Source organism: Rhinopithecus roxellana, chromosome 21 (genome assembly GCF_007565055.1).
Source record: "Rhinopithecus roxellana isolate Shanxi Qingling chromosome 21, ASM756505v1, whole genome shotgun sequence".
Taxonomy (NCBI): domain Eukaryota; kingdom Metazoa; phylum Chordata; class Mammalia; order Primates; family Cercopithecidae; genus Rhinopithecus; species Rhinopithecus roxellana.
The window spans coordinates 60,689,879-60,709,376 of NC_044569.1; the positions used below are offsets into that span (position 1 = coordinate 60,689,879).

Here is a 19,498-nt window from a genome sequence, read left to right on the forward strand (position 1 = left end):
ATCAAACTACGACTGATAGCCTCAATGAGAAAAAAATAACGGTACACGTGAAGTGATCAGAAAATAACAGTAGCAATAAAGTCACTGTTAGACCACTGGGCTATCTTCCTCTTTTGAAATTTGTAAAACGGAAGAACAAGCCTCCTTGAGTTTTGCAGAGCTAACCTGCAACTTAAGAAGTCCGAAAGGTACTGGTATGCTGTAGGCTAATCTGCTACTAAATTCTCAAACTCCTGACCTTGTGATCCGCCCGCCTCGGTCTCCCAAAGTGCTGGGATTACAGGCGTGAGCCACCGTGCCTGGCTTGCTATTAAATTTTAAGGACAGAGTAGTACTTAAGTTTTAAAAATGCCTCTAAAGCCGGGTGTGGTTTATATATATATATTTTTTTTCTGAGACGGAGTCTTGCTCAGTCGCCCAGGCTGGAGTGCGGTGGCGCGATCTCGGCTCACGGCAAGCTCCGCCTCCCGGGTTCACGCCATTCTCCTGCCTCAGCCTCCGGAGTAGCTGGGACTACAGGCGCCCGCCACCACGCCCGGCTGATTTTTTTTATTTTTAGTATAGACGGGGTTTCACCGTGTTAGCCAGGATGGTCTTGATCTCCTGACCTCGTGATCTGCCCACCTTGGCCTCCCAAAGTGTTGGGATTACAGGCGTGAGCCACCGCGCCCGACCGACATTTGTCATTCTTTCTAGCTCTCCAGCATCCAACACACTTTCCAGTGTTTAGGGAATTCCCTACTTCTTGCATCTCAGTGGGAAGCAGAGCCTGCCTTCATCCATGGAAGCCGAATATGTCAGGTTCTCCCTTTCTCAGCTTCACCTTCAGCAAAGGCTCAATAAATATATGTCGAACTGAATTTTTTAATTAGTTAAATCTGTTAACATTTTTGTATAATTCTCCTAGATGAAAGGAATAATTTATTCAAATAAATATACTGAAGGTCAGCTTACTGAAGACACAAATCTTAGTTTTCAGGAAGGTTATATGTAAAAAAGGTGAGTGTGTGTGTATATATATATGTGTGTGAATTTTCTGAACTAGAGCATTTTATTCATTAATATTTGAATATTTATTTTAGTTCTGTGGCTCAGGAGATTCCATATATATACAGACTTTGGCAATAACTTTTATAAACTTGGTAGAGAGAGGCCAGAGTGTAGTAATTATTTGAGAGCTTCTCGTCAATCTTCCTATTAACCTTTCCATTTTTAGGAAGTTATTTGAAACTTTATAGTAAGTATTCAATAAATACTTGTTGAAGAAAAGAGTCTTTAGGGAAGATATCCTATTATTTCCTTCACAAACCCAACAAGATTTAATGTAGCCTAAGATTGTCCTATGATAACCACTCTGTGCTTCCTGTGTTTCCAAAAAGTTCTTAAATTGTAAAAAGGATTATGAATTTAATGGTGTAAATGTATTCATCATCACAACAGAGGGAGTGAGTATGCTGAAGCCAGGTGGCTAAGGAATCAATTTCTTCTATTCAGCATCATTCTTCCCCCTCTACTCATGTGACTGATTGCAAGGCCGTTAGTCAAAAGTAGAAGAAAAGCATAGAATTCCAATTTGTAGTACAAGAAAATTTCATAATTATTGATTTTCAAGTGTTCTATTGACTTCTCTGGTCAAAATTAATTTAGTTTTTCTCATTATGGTAGTAGCAGAGCTGGACTCTAAAAATAAACAGAAACAACATGTAAGAAACAACACAGTACAGTGCAGTAGTTGGATGTAGAGTGAAGGCACAAGGGGTAAGCCACCCAGGACACTGATGGGTCTGTGATGTGTTGCTGGGGGAAGATGTCTATACTGGAAAGAAGGACAGGTAGTGGTTTGCCATTAGCAGAAACAACAAATTGTTGACAGGAAGCCTTTTGACCAAACCAACACTCAGCATACTTTTGGCAAATTAGCAAGGAAACGATCCTGTCTGAAAGAGCTGATTTTGCCCTGTTGTGTTCCCCTATCCTATGCTTCAGGCCCTGTGCCCAGTGGGTTTTAGCTATGCAAGGTGTTTTCCAAGGGCCAGCAGTCAGGGACATTACCTGGAAGCGTGTTAGAAATGGAGAGTCTCAGAACCCACTCCAGACCTACTGATTCAGAAACGTATTTTAACAAGATTCCCAGGTTATTGGTATATGTACACAGTAACTTTTGAGGACTGTAACAGCATTCAACCTTAACCTATACATCCACTAGTGAGCCTGTAAAGAACAAATAACGCCATGAGATGAACATCTTTTGTATCTTTTTAATAAAACTAAACATTGGCCACAGATGGCACTTGTTTTCCCCTTGGTTGCCATTCATTCATTTATTCGACCAATATTTGACACGAAGATGGGCAGGCATAAATTATTAACATTTATTAAGCGCGTTTAATTTCCTAGACATCCACAAGGTTATTATCCCTATTTTGCAAATGGGGAAATTTAGAAGAAAAAATGAAGCAGCAGCAAAATGCCCAAGACGACACTAATGGTGTGCAGTGGAGGAACTGGGATCTGAATATACGCCTCTCTGAAGGCAGAGCTCACGCTCCGCCACTCTTTGCCGCCTACATGGAGACAGTGTATTCATCCCCTCTCCTCTGCAGGAGTATTGTACAAGGTCAGACTTCCTCTAGTGGAGTAGCAGAGTTCGTCTATGTCTGGCCCTCTGTGTCCTGGCCAACAAGTTCAGAAGCAAAAAGGAAAGAGCAACTGACATTTCCAGGTGTCTGGGCCAAGTGATGGGGACAGAAGTGTAAACTTGCAATATCCTGGTCCCAAGAAAGACCTACACTTGCTACTTCATCCTTCGCTCCATCTTGGTCCTCCCAACATGGGTGTTAGAGGCGAGAGGACAGCCTAGACCAGACTTCCCATAACCAAGATGGCGGCCGCGCACTCCTTGCCCACAGTTGACCTCCCCCCCCCCCACCTTCGGTCTCCATGGTAACGCGGCTGGCTCTCTCGGCGCCGACTTAGGCCTTGCATGTAGGGAAATGGTGAGTCTTTCCCGCCCCCTCATTTTTGCGACAGTTGCAGCGAAAGTCACGGCAGTTGGGGCTGGTGTCAGCTGATTTACTGCAGTGGCGGCGGTGGCGGCCGTGGTACCGGCACCTTGCAGTCTCAGTGGGAAGACGGCGGCTGGATAGCGCTTGCCGCCCCTTAGGTTATCCCAGCAGCATCTGCGCACCCCGCATCCTCCGTAGTTCCGCCCTATCCTTGTCCTCCTTGGCTGGGGCGCCCACCGGCGGTCTGATAGGCTCCATCGCGGCATGAGATGAAGCTGTGACAGGTAAGGGGGCTTTCAAGCTTCTCCATAGGAAACCCCAGGGCGGGATGTGCTTGCACCGTGGAGGTCAGGGGTCAAGGGTCAAAGATCACAAGCCCACTCTAGCCGGGGGCGGTGCCAGCTGTCAGATCGCTGCGGCTGCAAGCTCTGCTCCTTGCTTCGCCTGCAGGTCGGGCCCACAACTAGGCGTCGTTACCAAGAGCGTGGGAGCCCGCCCGGGGTCTTTGTGGCTCCCTTACCTGGTGGGTGAGATTTACTGCTTGTGACAGTTGCTTTGGTCTTGAGGTGGGACTGCCTGGCTCCCAGGCACGATCTAAACAGGATGAGGTGGTTGATGATGATCGTGGGTGGTTATTGACAGCAGTTTTGGGCGATGTGTTTGTTTTTGGGGTTCATATAGTCTTTCCTTAGCTGTTGGTACTACTTTTGCCCATGCCCAAGGTACTGACACCACTGTTAGAATTTCATTTTTGAGATGCCACCTGCCAATTCTTATCCCTTTGCCCTAGGACTTGTCTGAACGGATACCAGTCACTCCCGTTCACTGACTGATGGGTGCCAGCGTTCTGAAGCTATGTTTGAAGTCAGCACTACCCTACCTTTGATTCAAAAGTTGCCGTTTTATGTTTTTGACCCACTTAGTATGTCTCTTTTTTAGGCAGCATTTACTGGGTTGGATAGTCTGAAACTAGGGAAGCTACCGTTGCATCACAGACTGCATTGATATTGTTGATGCTGCTGAATTTAGGGTTTGGTCAGTGGCAGCTACAGCTTCCTCTCACTGTAATATTTGACATGAGACAAAAAAAGGCAGACTGACTCTTTCAGATGTTTAGATCTTAGGATTTTATTGGCAAGGTTGCAGGAATTGCCTATTGTATGAAAGAAATTAACTGAGGTTTTGACATTTTGTTAAACAAAAATTTTAGTTTGGCTCTGTTTCTTGCTTTATAAATAAACTTGTGGCTGTATGAAGGTCAGCTTTAAAGTGAATATAATGTGTTGAAATGCCCTCATTATTATAAAGAATAAAAACCTGTCTAGTTCCATCCAGAATAACATACATTAGTTATTATAAATTGGGAAAACGAACCTGTATAAATATAATTAATGCTTTACTATTAATGTCAATTAGGGATTATGGTAGAGAAATTCATTTATTTTACTGCCAATCCTTGTTTTAAGAGTGTTTCAGAGAATCACTTTCAGAGAAAAATGAGAGTATGCCCTTTATTTTTTCTTATTGCCACCTGTAACTAAATTTTAAAAGATCTTGGTTACTGGGTGGATCAAAGGGACTGGGCTTGGCTTGGTTTGAATATCACTGTAAGAATTTAAATTAAATTTTAGGGGTAGTGACCCTTGTATCTTACAGTTTCCTTTTATCTTCGATATACTTTCTGTTTTGAAGTTAAAGGAAGTTGGGTGGTTTCTCCATGTAACACACTTAGCATCGAAAATCTTCGAAATAGTGAGGTTGTTTTGTGCTTTCTTCATGAGAAAGGTAGGATGACATTTAGCTTTAGTGTTATGATGTTTGTTAGATATATGAGTCCTTAAAGTTCATTTTGGACCTCAGGTGCAAAGGATTGAGTTAATCTTACTCAATTCAATGATCACCTTTGGACTGTTCAAGGCATCTCCCCTGCCTGCAGTTTTGTTTTGTTTTTCTTTAGATGGAGTTTCGCTCTTGTTGCCCAGGCTGAAGTGCAATGGCGTGGTCTCAGCTCACTGCAACCTCCCCATCCCGGGCTCAAGCGATTCTCCTGCCTCAGCCTCCTGAGTAGCTTGGGATTACAGACATGTGCCACCAAGCCCGGCTAATTTTTGCATTTTTAGTACACATGGGGTTTCACCATGTTGATTAGGCTGGTCTCGAACTCCTGACTTCAGGTGATCCACCCGCCTTGGCCTCCCAAAGTGCTGGCATTACCGGTGCCTCATTCATTGTTTTTTATTTCTAATTCCCGCTCTTTTCTCTTGCTTATCAACCCCTTTGCAACCATCTGTCTGATGTGTATTATTCTGTTTGTATGTGTTATTAAATGTATATTGTTCTGGGTGCCCACATTTTTAATTTATAGAGATGATATCATGCAGTTTTTTTGTCTCACTGTTATGTTTTGAAGATCTATTGTGTTGCTGTTCTTTGCTTCCAAGTGCTGCACAGTATTTCAGAATGTACATCTACTACAGTTTATGTGTCTACTCTCCTATTTGTCGATGCCCATGTTATTTTCATTTTCCTACCTCTATAGATAATACCATGATAAGCATACATTTTAGACCTCTGTGATACTTTTGTTGAGTTATAGATCCATATGTGATTTATGGATCATTTGGTTTTCATATATTTTATTGAAGCACCACCGGATGGTGTTTAGAACAAGCAGCAACGGTCTATACACCTGCAGGAAGCTTGTGAGGGTTCTTTTGTTTCCCCACAAATGCTTGGTGTTATTCGGTGCTCCAATTTTTCCAGACTAATATATACAAAACTAAATATCATTTTAAATTCCATTTCACTGTTACTAATGAATCTGAGCATTTCTTCTTTTTTTTTTGACATGGAGTCTCACTCTTGCCAGGGTGGAGTGCAGTAGCGCGATCTCGGCTCACTGCAATCTCCACCTCCTGGGTTCCAACAATTCTCCTGCCTTGGCCTCCTGAGTAGCTGCGACTACAGGCACGTGCCACCACGCCCAGCTACTTTTTGTATTTTTAGTAGAGACAGAGTTTCACTGTGTTGGCCAGGATGGTCTTGATCTCTTGACCTCGTGATCTGCCTGCCTCGGCCTCCCTAAGTGCTGGGATTACAGATGTGAGCCAGCGTGCCCTGCCGAATCTGAGTATTTCTTCATGTGTGTTTTATCTTTTTGAATTTTTTCTTTGTGAAATTACGTGTTCATCCCTTCACCCATTTTTATTTTGGCGTTTCAGTTCTTTCTTGTTGATTTGCGGACTTTTCTTGTATTTTATAGATACTAGTCATTTAAGTATTACAAGTATATCTGTTCCTAATCTGTCATTTGTGTGTATTCTTTTTCATGATGTTCTTCATTGAACAGAAATCATATATTTTGATATCAAATTAAAAAATGTTTTGGCTATATGGTTTGTATTTTGAAGGTTTTCTTTAAGATATCTTTCCCCAGTGCTATGCCACAGAGTTACTCTGCTATGTTATGTACTGCTAAATACATAGTTTTCTTTTACACTTATTGGTCTTTAATACATGCAGAATTTAACTTTTTATGTGTCACAAGTTTGTGATCCAGTTTATTTTCCATGTACTGTGCCAGTTTTCCTGGTATCTTTCTTCCCTTTTCCCATAGATAATGGTGTGACACTTACTGTGTATTAGGTGCTCATATATACTCTGAATATTGAGTCCTTTCCTTTGGTTTGCCTGTTCTTGTTCTAACACCGTACTGTTTTAACTCCATGGTTTTATAGTAGTATGTTTTTCCCCCTATATAAATAACTCTTCCTATTTACTTTGTTTTAGCTTTATTTTGATATAATTATAGGGTCACAGGAAGTTGCACAAATAGTAAAGAGAGATCTGGTTTCCCCCACTGGTTACATTTTATGCAGCTTCACCCAATTTCCTTTAATAGTTACATTTTATACTACTGTACTACAATATCAAAACCAATAAATTGATTTTGTACAATGCCTGTGTATAGTTCTGTGCCATTTTATCACCTGTGTGGATTTCTGCAACTACCTCTGCGATCAAGATACAGAGCTAGGCTGATGTGGTTGCCCACGCCTGTAGTCCCAGCACTTTGGGAGGCTGAGGTAGGCAGATTGCTTGAGCCTAGGAGTTCGAGACCAGCAACATGTCAAAATCCCGTCTCTACAAAAAATACAAAAATTAGACTGATGTGGTTGTGCATGTCTGTGGTCCCAGCTATTTGGGGGGCTGAAGTGGGAAAATCACCTGAGCCTGGGAAGGTTGAAGCTGGAGTGAGCTGTGATTATGCCACTGCACTGTAGCCTGGGACAGAGTAAAACCCTGTCTCAAAAAAAAAAAAAAAAAAAAAAAGAAATAGATACAGAACTATTCCATCACTGCAAAGATTTTCTTCATATTATCCTTTTCTAGTTCTATCCACCTCCCTTACCCTCACCATCCCTTAATCAATTTCTATCTCTATAATTTTGTCATTACCAGAATGCTATATAAATGGAATCCTATAGAATGTAATCTTTTGAAATTGAGATTCATCCAAATGGTTGAATGAGGCAGTTCTTGAGATTCATCAACATTGTTGAATGAGACAATTCTTGAGACTCATCCAAATTGTTGCATATATCAATAGTTTGTACTTCTTAATTGTTGAATAGTATTCCATGGTATGTATGTATCTAAGTTTAACCATTCACCTGCATATCTGGGCTGTTTTTAATTTTTGGCTGTTACAGATAAAGCTGCTGTGAACATTCTTGTACAGTTTGTGTGTGTGTGTGTATGTGTGTGTATGGATTGAAATTTTCGTTTTTTTTCTGGGATAAATGCCCAGGGATGTGGTTACTGGATGATATGGTAAGTGTATGTTTAGTTTTTGAAGTAACTCCTAAAGTGTTTTCTGGAGTGGTTTTACCGTTTCACATTTCTACCAGCAATGTATGAGAGATTGCATTTCTTTGCATCTTCACTAGCATTTGATATTGTCACTTTTTTTTTTTTTTTTTTTTTTTTTTTTTTTTTTTTTTGTGGAGATGGAGCATCGCTCTGTCACCCAGGCTGGAGTGCAGTGGCACAATCTTGGCTCACTGCAACCTCCACCTCCCAGATTCAAGCAATTCTGCTGCCTCAGCCACCTGATGGCAGGGACTACAAGCTCATGCCACCACGCCCGGCTAATTTTTTGCATTTTAGTAGAGATGGGGTTTCACCGTGTTGCCCAGGCTGGTCTTGAACTCTTGAGCTCAGGCAATCCGCCTGCCTCAGCCTCCCAAAATGCTAGGATTACAGGCATGAGCCACTGCGCCCGGCCACTATTTTTTTTTTTTTTTTTTGAGACGGAGTCTTGCTCTGTCACCCAGGCTGAAGTGCAGTGGCGTGATCTCGGCTCACTGCAACCTCGCCTCCCGAGTTCATGCCATTCTCCTGCCTCAGCCTCCCGAGTAGCTGGGACTACAGGCACCCGCCACCATGCCCGGCTAATGTTTTTGTATTTTTAGTAGAGACGGGTTTTCACCGGGTTAGCCAGGATGGTCTCGATCTCCTGACCTCGTGATCCGCCCGTCTCAGCCTCCCAAAGTGCTGGGATAACAGGAGTGAGCCACCGCACCCGGCCATTTTTTTTTTTCTTTTTAACTGTTCTGATGTGTAATGATATCTCAACGTGGTCTTAATTTGCATTTCCCAAATAGCTAGTGATGTTAAATATCTGCTGGAGGACTTTCTCTTATCTTTGCCCATTTTCAAAGTTGGCTCAGCTATTTGTGGATTTTTATTCGTTCCTATGTATTTTAGAGTTAGTTTGAGTTTCTAAAAACAATACCAGTAGAACTTTGACTTATAGATTTATTTTGAGGAAAAGTGATATCTTTATAATATTAGGACATTTTATCTGAGAACGTGGAATGGTCTTTCACTTATGACTTTGAGTAAAATATTTGTAGTTTATAAAAATACTGTGAATGGTATACTATTTTTAAAGTAGATTAGTGCTGATACAAGAAAATGCTGTTGATTTTCATATATTGATAATCTACTTTTGTCTCTTTGTGTTCTACTAGACAGAAATAAAAATTCATAGTGTACATCTTGAAGTAATTTTAGTGCGTGTAGAGTAAGGCCTGGAACTATGTAGTGCCTTTATTCCTGGGTTTATCTGTTACATCTCCCTGTGACCGTTTTTTAATTTATTGGGACTTTTTTTTGAGATGGAGTCTCACTCTGTTGCCCAGGCTGAAGTGCAGTGGTGTGATCTCAGCTCACTGCAACCTCCAACTCCCAAGTTCAAGTGTTTCTCCTGCCTTAGCCTCCCTAGTAGCTGGGATTACAGGTGCCTGCCAGGACACCCGGCTAATTTTTGTATTTTTAGTAGAGATGGGGTTTCATCATGTTGGCCAGGTTGGTCTCAAACTCCTGACCTCAGGTTATCCTCCCGCCTAGACCTCCCAAAGTGTTGGGATTACAGGCATGAGCCACCATGCCTGACAATTAAATTATGGAGTTAGTGAGGTTTGTAGGTTCTGTTTTCATTTTTGTCCATTTAATTGATGCACCTTTTAAAGAATTAATAGTCTTATATAAGTGCATGCCATTGATCATAGGCAAAATGATCTGAAAGCTATGGATAGCTCAGTGAAATCCTATCATCAATAAGAGGACACTTTATGTTCTCACTGATAGGTATTATGATAGTAATGTGAACTTTACATTTTGAACTTCATCCATATGTTCATTTGCCTTGGTCTGTATCTGATACTTAAAGCTACTCTGCTGGATACAAAAGAACGTAAACAATTATGTTGGAAGAAGAAATCCTACATCATGACTGCATTCAGAAAGTCCTTTTGGGTCTAACGAAATTTTTACTTCCTTTCTATTAAAGAACATCTATATTATATTCATTAAGTATTTACTATTTTAAAATTCTTTTTTTTTTTTTTTTTTTGAGAAGGAGTCTCGCTCTGTCACCCAGGCTGGAGTGCAGTGGCCAGATCTCAGCTCACTGCAAACTCCGCCTCCCGGGTTTACGCCATTCTCCTGCCTCAGCCTCCCGAGTAGCTGGGACTACAGGCGCCCGCCACCTCGCCCAGCTAGTTTTTTGTATTTTTTTAGTAGAGACGGGGTTTCACCGTGTTAGCCAGGATGGTCTCGATCTCCTGACCTCGTGATCCGCCCGCCTCGGCCTCCCAAAGTGCTGGGATTACAGGCTTGAGCCACCGTGCCCGGCCTACTATTTTAAATAAATTTTTTTTTTTCAAAATATGTTGGTGACGTTTCATGAAATTACAGGGTTTTTTTTTGGCTGATGATTACTTGAGTTAGTGGGAGCCATAAAATGTTGGAACAACGAATGTTAGGGCACTGGTCAGTTTAGGGGAGGGAAGATTTCTGAGTGCTAAGCGTTATTCTGTAGGCTTTTTAAAATAGCACATTTCTGGAAATACTTGACTTTGTTTTTTTGTTTTGTTTTGTTTTTGGGACAGAGTCTCACTTTGTCGCCCAGGCTAGAGTGCAGTGGTGCGATCTTGGCTCACTGCGACCTCTACCTCCCCAGTTCAAGCAATTTTTCTGCCTCAGTCTCCCAAGTGGCTGGTATTACAGGTGTGTACCATCACACCCAGCTAATTTTTGTATTTTTAATAGAGACAGGGTTTCACCATGTTGGCCTGGCTGGTCTCGAACTACTGACCTCAATTGATCTGCCTGCCTCGGCCTCCCAAAGTACTGGAATTAGTCATGAGCCACTGTGCCCAGCCTGGAAATACATGACTTTGAAAATGCAGTCTCCCATTCAGCTTAGCAGTTGTAATTTATGACCCTTCAAGCTCACTGAAGATACTCTTCTAGTTTTTTGCACATCATGTTTCCCTCTGAATGTTGATAGTTGGTATATGTGAGTGATAACAGACTGATAGAGTGAGCCAGTTACCTTCTGTTTTCACATTCAAGTTTATTTCACATTCAAGCTATTGTCCTTAAAGGCTCTTCTTTTTTTCTAAACTTTTCATATGCAAATAAACAGTATAAGCTTCCATTAGTTGGAACAAAAAATTCACAGGAATGAAATATCATTTCTTTTATTCAGAAAGTCCTTATGGGTCCAAGGAAATCTTTCCTTCCTTTCTATTAAGGAACATATATATTATATTCATGAAGTGTTTACTATTTTAAGTAAAATTGGATTTTTTTTCCAAAATATGTTGGTGACATTTAATGAAATTACAGGCTGATGATTGAGTTAGTGGGAGCCATAAAATGTTGGAACAATGACTGTTAGGGCACTGGTCAGTTTAGGGGAGGGAAGATTTCTGAAGTGCTAAGTGTTATTCTGTAGGCTCTTACTTTTTTATGTACTTATTTATTTATTTTTTTTTGAGACAGAATCTCTCTCTGTTGTGCAGACTGGAATGTAGGGGCACGATCTTGGCTCACTGCAACCTCCGCTTCCCGGGTTCAAGCAATTCCCCTGCCTCAGCCTCCCAAGTAGCTGAGACTGCAGGCGTGCCCCACTGTGCCCAGCTAATTTTTGTATTTTTTTCTTTTTTTTAGTAGATGGGGTTTCACCATGTTGGCCAGGCTGGTCTTGAACTCCTGACCTTGTGATCTACCTGCCTCGGCCTCCCAAAGTGCTGGGATTACGGGCTTGAGCCACCATGCCCGGCCCACTGTACTTACTTTTAAGAAACAGTGTTATGATTAATTACTAGGCCTTAGTGACTGTAGTAGTGATTATGTCAGCTAATTTGCTTCATAGTTCCTAAGATATATTTTGCTGTGTATATGTCATGATAAACTAAAAGAGGCAGGAGTGTAGGTAAAACCTGTAGCTGGGGAAAAACCAATAATATATTAATGACATTTTGATTAAGGAGACTTGTATTAATTGTTGACATTATTATAGAAGAACTACTTGACAAGGAAGTCCCCTGTGAAATCCAAAACACATAAAATCAAGATATACTTTAATTTGCTGGTGGTTACAATTTTACTTAAGCCAACGCAAACATATTTCATTCCCTAGTTTGTTTATTTATTCAAGTATTTGGATTCCTTCTACGTGGCAGGAATTTTAGGCACTGGGAATACAATAGAGAGTAAACCAAACACAAATCTTGACCATCATAGAACATATGGCAGGCACATATACACCATGGAATACTATGCAGCCATAAAAAAGGATGAGTTTGCATCCTTTGTAGGGACATGGATGCAGCTGGAAACCATCGTTCTTAGCAAACTATCACAAGAAGAGAAAACCAAACACCGCATGTTCTCACTCATAGGTGGGAACTGAACAATGAGATCACTTGGACTCGGGAAGGGGAACATCACACACCGGGGCCTATCATGGGGAGGGGGTAGGGGGGAGGGATTGCATTGGGGAGTTATACATGATATAAATGATGAATTGATGGGTGCTGACGAGTTGATGGGTGCAGCACACCAACATGGCACAAATATACATATGTAACAAACCTGCACGTTATGCACATGTACCCTAGAACTTAAAGTATAATAAAAAATAAAAAAATAAAAAAAAAAGAACATACGGCAGGAGAGGCAGATGATAAATAAATAAACATATGGTATGTTAAATGATTGTAAGTGTTTTGTTTGAGTGGTAGATTTTGCAATTTATGATGGTCAGGAAACCCTTCACTAAAAAGGTAATATTTTATAGAGATTTGAAGAGGGCGAGGGAGTGTGCCGGAAGGAAGCTGGGTTGGGGGACACTGTTCTGAGATAAGATTCTGCTTGGTGTCTTTGAGCAACACCAATGAATCAGGGCAGATGGAAGAGAGTAAGCAAGGGAGAGAACAACCACCTCACTCATATAGGATAGGCAGTTGTATGTCGAGTTGGTTTTTGCTCTGTGTGAGACAGGAAGCCATTGGAAGATTTTGAGATGTGATCACAGCATGATTTTTTTTTTTTTTTTTAATAGTATTACTCTATGTGCTGTGTTGAGACTGCAGGGGAGCAAAGATGGAAACAGTGAGACCAGATAGAGGGCTGTTGTGTTATCCCTGGTGGAAGATGCTGATTGTGAACAGGGCTGTTGTAGTGAAAATGTTAAGATGTTGCAGGATTCTGGATACAATTTGAAGGTATAGCCAGTGGAGTTTACTGATGGATTGGGATATGGAATGTGTATGTGTGAGAGAGTAACTAAAGATGATTCTAGGATTTCGGTCTGTATAGCTATAAAACTGGAGTTGCCAATAACTGAGATGGGTAGACTGGGAGGGGCACGATTGAGGAATGATCAGGGGCTCACTTTTGGACATGCCAAGTTTGAGAAACTTACTAGCTATCCAAAAGGAGATGTTGAGTAGGCAGCTGGACATACGGATTTCAATTTCAGAAAAGCGTTTCACACAATAAATTGGGAAACTGTCAATGTATACAGGTTGAGCATCCCTAATCTGCAATCCAGAATGCTCCAAAATCCAAAACTCTTGAGCATAAACATGACACTCTAAAGAAATGCTCATTGGAGCATTTTGGATTTTGGATTTTTCAGATTAGAGATGCTCAACCTGTAAGTATAATACAAATATCCCCAAATCTGAAAAAGTTCCAAACTTTAAAACACTTCCAATTCCAAGCATTTCAGATAAGGGATACTTCACCTGTAGATGGTATTTAAAGCAATGAGGCTTGATGAGATCATTGAGGGAGTGAGTGTTGCCAGAGAAGAGAAGTCTAAGGACTAAGTTCTGGGAATGCCAACATTTAAAGGTAAAAAGAAAAAAAAAAAAAAAGAAAGAAAGAAAGAAAAGAGACTAAAACTAGAGAAGAATAAGGAAAGTCAGGAAAAGATGAAGGCTTTGAGGCCAGGTAAAGAAGTATTTATTTCAAGGACAGAATATGAACTATGTCAAATATTGTTATTAGGTCAAGTAAGATAAGGATTAGAACTTGGTAATGGATTTAACAGTGGGGAGGTCATTGGTGACTGTGTCAAGGGCAGTTTTTTTGTGACAGGCAGAGCAGGAGGAGGGTAATGTTACAAATGAGAAGTTTAACTTGAGACATCACATATTTTCTCAGAGTTTGAAATGGAAATGGAGAGCTGGGCTCCGCTCTAGTCAGTGTGACTTTCATACCTTCACAGTTGCCCATCTTATTTTAGTGATTCCAAGAGTAATGTGACAATTCAGCTTCCAGTTTGGGGAAGCATGTTTGTTTCTTCTTTTTCTGTTTAATTCAATTTATATACAATGAGAAAGTTCAGTGCTCAGTTTAGACTTTTGATGGCAACGTAAGGGAAGAAATTGGAATGACTGGAGATGCAAATGCGATTAGAGGTGGGTGGCAGGAGAAAGTTGAAGTTGATTCAACCAAATGGAATTTCCTTTAAAAAGTAAGGTCTTGGTGGGCATAATGGGCTTTTAGCTTAATCAGTAACTCTTGAAATTGATGTAGGCTGGTGATGGATAGAGCATAACAGAAGAGTTCAGTCATTCTAACAGCACCTGCAGAAATGTAAAACATGACTTATAGGACTCAAAATCTATGAATCACTTTTAAAATGTGATTTATTTTTGACCAGATAGCTCTGCAGTTCTTCAAACTCTGTCTCTCATGCACTCAGGGCTGTTTGGCAATAAGAAATAAGTGTAGTCTCCTGTTGCCATCTGCTCATTCCACATGTTCCTTTGAAACTGAACACTGGAACTTCCTTTAACCAAGCAGTCCTAAAGTGTCAGGCTCATTGAGAGTACAGTATATTTCTTAACCACCCAAATAAGAAAGTGTAATCTTGTCAGCTGCTTAAGTGTTCAGAAGGTTGTGTCCCTTCAGCTCTTAAATTCTGGAAACACTTTGCTATAAGGAAGCAGCTGAGTAGTTTCTTTAGTGTGTTTTTATGACCTAGCTGTTTCATTGTAGTATAATAAACAGAGTCTTCATTATCTGCTTCAGGTTTGTTTTCCAAGTCTTCAATCGATTGGTGGTAAATCCACCAGCACATACACACAAAAAAACAAAAACAAAAAGAACAACGGCAACAACAACAACAAAACATCATCTTAATGATCACATCCTCATCAAATCATACTGTGATCTTCACTTGGGTACACTCTTTTGACAAATGACATGGGAATGTTCTCTGAGAATTTGAATAAACCTTTATAAACTTCTTTCACGGCAGCTGTGGCAAATACATTTAGCTGTTTAGGGTTTAGTACTTGCTTCTCATATTCCCCATTGGTAGGTGGGTAGCTAAGGCCTATGCCAGTTCATGTGTGCCCATTCTCATGAGAGAAAATTTGAGTTTGTTTTTGTCTGCAAGTCACAGGGGGCCTGCCTGGGACACAAGAAGTACACAGACTGAGAACATATTGTCTATCCTGTGAAAACGCCCTGTTGCTAGGATAGAAATACGTCTTGCTTTTGCATTTGAGAGCTAGACAAACAGGGTGGAGGAATTAACATTGATCTGATACTAGTTTGTATATAATCTTAACTGTTTTATAGCTTTTAGAAATCATGTGTGCTACTAATATTACATGGGATAGTGTGGAACAGGATGGTCTTATCAGAATATCGCCCCATAGGTCATTGATAGTTTCAAAAGGAAAAACAAAAACAGTAGCAGTGAAAATAATCTGGTACTCACCACCTGAATCAAATGGTCAAAGGGAACATTGTTGCTCATAGGACAATGTGATGTTATGTGCTCCCTGAGGTGATGCAGTGTGAAGTGTACATCACCATTTATCGAGTATTCTTGCCAACAATGTTCGCTTGAGGCAAACGTTGTTAGATCCAATTTTGTTTGTAGTAAAAACAGGTGATGGAGGCACAGATTAAATGATATCATAAAAAACAATCAGAAAAATCTTCAGATGTGGAACATTCTACAGACAATTGTTTTTTTTTTTTTTAAATTAGTATTAAAAAAATAAGGTGGGATTATTCTAGAACTAAAGAGACATAATAGCTTTTTTAGCCTGTTCAGGCTGCCATACAAAAGACCACAAACTGAGTGGCTTAAACAACAGCATTTTATTTTCCCACAGTTCTGGAGGCTAGAAGTGCCCCAGATCAAGGTCAGAAGGTTTATTTTCTGTGAGGGCTCTCTTCCTGGCTTGCAGATGGCTGCCCTCTCACCATGTCCTCACAGTGGTGGAGAGGGAGAGAGCTTTTGTATCTCTTCCCCTTCTTACAAGGACACCAGCCCTATCACAGTAGCGTCCTGCTCTTACGACCACATTTAACCTTTATCACCTTCTCACAGGCCTTACCTCCAAATACACAAATAAACTAGGGGTTAGGGCTTCAACATATGCATTTTGGGAGGACATATCATTCAGTCCATAACAGCAACCAAATGCAGTGCATAAAACTTTATTTTGTTTACAGATTTGCGGGGAAAACGTTATAAAAAGCATTTTGTAGATTATTGAAGTAATTTCAATGTGGACTAGTTTGTAGATGCTATTAGAGAATGATTATGGTGTTGATAATAGTGAGTGTGATAATGGTATTGTGTTTATGAGGGAGAATGCCCTTATTTTTAAGTTCTGTCTTTAAAAGCATTTAGGGGTGAATCATCATGATATGTATATGTTACTTTCAAATGGTTCTACATACACATACATACACACAAAATACATACACATATAGATGCACAGCACAGACTTTTTAAAAGCACACACATATGCACAGCATATATACACCACATATATATACAGCATATATACATGCATATATATGCACAGCATATATACATGCATATATATGCACAGCATATATACATGCATATATATGCACAGCATATATGTAGATATACCACATTGCCAAGGGAAATATGACAGGATATTATTTTTTGAGTGATTGTTATATTCTTCTTTGAACTTTTGTATATTTGAAATTTTTCATAATAAAAATTTGGGAGGAATCACAAAGAGAAAGGTGATTTCATTTAATAAGTTTTAAAGGCACATCAAATTAAAAAAAAACCAACATGAAGCAACAAGGTTAAGTCTTTGGAATTTTTCTGAGGGCTTTCTAGGCCTTCACGCGTCTAGGTAGAAGAAAGCTGAGAAAACCGGAAGAAGATAATGGGGACAGTCTGCTGTACCAGAAAAAAGGAGAGTGTATTGCAAAAAGTCAGCAAAGTCACACTAGCAGTTATAGAATACATGTAAGATAACTGGACTTAGGAAGAATAGATATCAAAAATCGATTAATGTCAAAGCATCCTCTTTTCTCACTTCTCTTGTAAGGCATTGCTTGTCTCTGCAATATGGGAGAGCTCTGCCCTGGAGTGTCATTTTAGAAGGATTGTTGACCCCTTCCTGTAGTGGGAGATCTTGAGTGTCCTTAAATTACGTCTTTTTGAGGGTCCAGACTAGAGTACTTGAGGAAATGGAAGCACCAAGTTAAAGACCACAGATTTCAAAATGCTAATTTTAATGAGAGGGAGAGAGATTGTTAGGGTTGCAAGTAGAGGCCAGTGAAGGTATTTGGATAAAAATAAAAAATTGTAGACATGTTTGAAGGGCAAAGGTTAACTTATAAAATAGATTGAAATGGTAGATGGTGAGAACATAATTAAAGGAGGAAGATTTCTGCAGAGTTCAGGAGGATTTTTTTTAAGACATTTTTCCTCAAGAGTTAAATTTAAGTTGAGCGTGAAACCCTTAATACAGCCCTTGGCACATAGTGAGGGCTCAATAAATGCTAGTTATTGTTTTTCTCTGTTTATTCATTCCATAAATACATATTGACCAGTAGTAAAAGTCAGCGTTTTAGGTGCAGATATGCAGTTTACTTGATAATGCTTAGATAACAAGGGTGCTAGATTTACAGATTTTATCCTTGAGAAACATAGGCTGTACAAATGAATGAGTGTTATGCATCAAGCATTTGGAAGGTGTAGTGAAAATAGGAGTAGCAGGAGTAGTAAATCATGTGGCTTAGGACAGGGCACTCACAGTGGAAGGGAGCTAGCATTTGAAAAGATTATAGGCTAAAGATAAATACTTGTTAAAGTTAAATGTATTTTCAAAACCCCATGTGGTGTGCATATGTACAACTTTAAAACAAAATAACTTGGTGTGGCTGAGCACGGTGGCTCATGGCGGTAATCCCAGCACTTCGGGAGGCTGAGGCAGGTGGATTACCTAAGGTCAGGAGTTTGAAATCAGCCTGGCCAACATGGCAAAACCCCGTCTCTGCTAAAAATACAAAAATTAATTGCGACTAGCAGCGGGTGCCTGTAATCTCAGCTACCCAGGAGACTGAGGCAGGAGAATCCCTTGAATCTGGGAGGCAGAGGTTGCAGTGAGCCGAGATCGGACCACTGCACTCCAGCCTGGGTGACGAGAGTAAAACTCCATCTCAAAAAAAAAAAAAAAAAAAAAATGAAGAAGAAGAACTTGGTGTAGGTGTATCTAGGGCATTTTATTTAACTATATTATAATGAAAAACACAATGGTCGGGCAAAAAAAAAAAAAAAAAAAAGACCCAGGAATTTATCTTGAGAATTAGGAATTCTACTCAGCCCAGTCTCTTCTTCCTATTCTTCCTCTTAAAAGGCAGTCATTGATTTTTTTTGTTCGATATCATTCCAGAATTATTCAAAGTGTGTGTGTACCCACTGTATATTTTGGTGTTTGTTTTATTTCTCATATTGCAGTGTTCCATTATAAAGTTTTATCATAATTTATTTAACTAATCCCTTATTTGTGGACACTGAAGTTCTTTCCAGGTACCCTTTAAAAATTATAGACATTTTCAAACATATAAAAGTAGAAAGAACAGTATAATGCACACTCTTGCACTAAAAAGACCTTCAATACTTACTTTCACAGTTTGAGTTCCCTGGCGAGCAGAATCTGAGATGGAGACTCAGGCTTATTAGGGAGTACTCTTGGGATCAACACCTAGGGAAAGGAAATAGCTTTGGCCCCGGGTTAAAGTTTGGTTGTGATGAGTCTCGGAGGAGTCTCAGTTGACCCTGGGGGAAGTTCTGAAGATGGGATGACCCTTCAGAGATATCCTGAATTGTGAGGGGGTCTGGCCTTTATATTTCCATATTGATCTGTCACTGGATGTGAGCTGTCCCATGGGAAGGGTACAAGAGCTTGGATAAGCCATCTCTCTTGGGCTGAGGCAATCCTTAGTGGTGCTGATAACCTGAGCCTGTCTGCTGGGAACTCTCTCAGCAGTTGAGTCCTTCCTTCCCGAAGGAAGATTTGGGCACATAGCATCCATCATACTTGTGATACTATTTCATCTTCTTTTTTCTTTTTGAGGTGCAGTTTCACTCTTATTGCCCAGGCTGGAGTGCAATGGCACGATCTCGGCTCACTGCAACCTCCACCTCCCAGGTTCAAGCGATTCACCTGCCTCAGCCTCCCTAGTAGCTGGGATTACAGGCATGTGCCACCATGTCGGGCTAGTTTTTTGTTTTTGATAGAAATGGGGTTTCTCTGTGTTGGCCAGGCTGGTCTCAAACTCCCAACCTCAGGTGATCCGCCCACCTCAGCCTCCCAAAGTGCAGG

The 19,498-nt window shown here is 40.4% G+C and overlaps 1 protein-coding gene across 3 annotated transcripts in view; it reads left to right on the forward strand.

Annotated features, from left to right (window-relative positions):
• The first annotated feature begins 3,049 nt into the window (after window positions 1-3,049).
• The window catches only part of WDR7 (WD repeat domain 7), a 400,989-nt gene continuing 384,540 nt past the window's right edge, over window positions 3,050-19,498 (forward strand). For all 3 annotated transcript variants that reach the window (XM_030925915.1, XM_030925916.1, XM_030925918.1), the window contains exon 1: window positions 3,050-3,289. The gene's annotated coding sequence lies outside the window, so the exon portion shown is untranslated. The remainder of the gene's footprint in view (window positions 3,290-19,498) is intronic.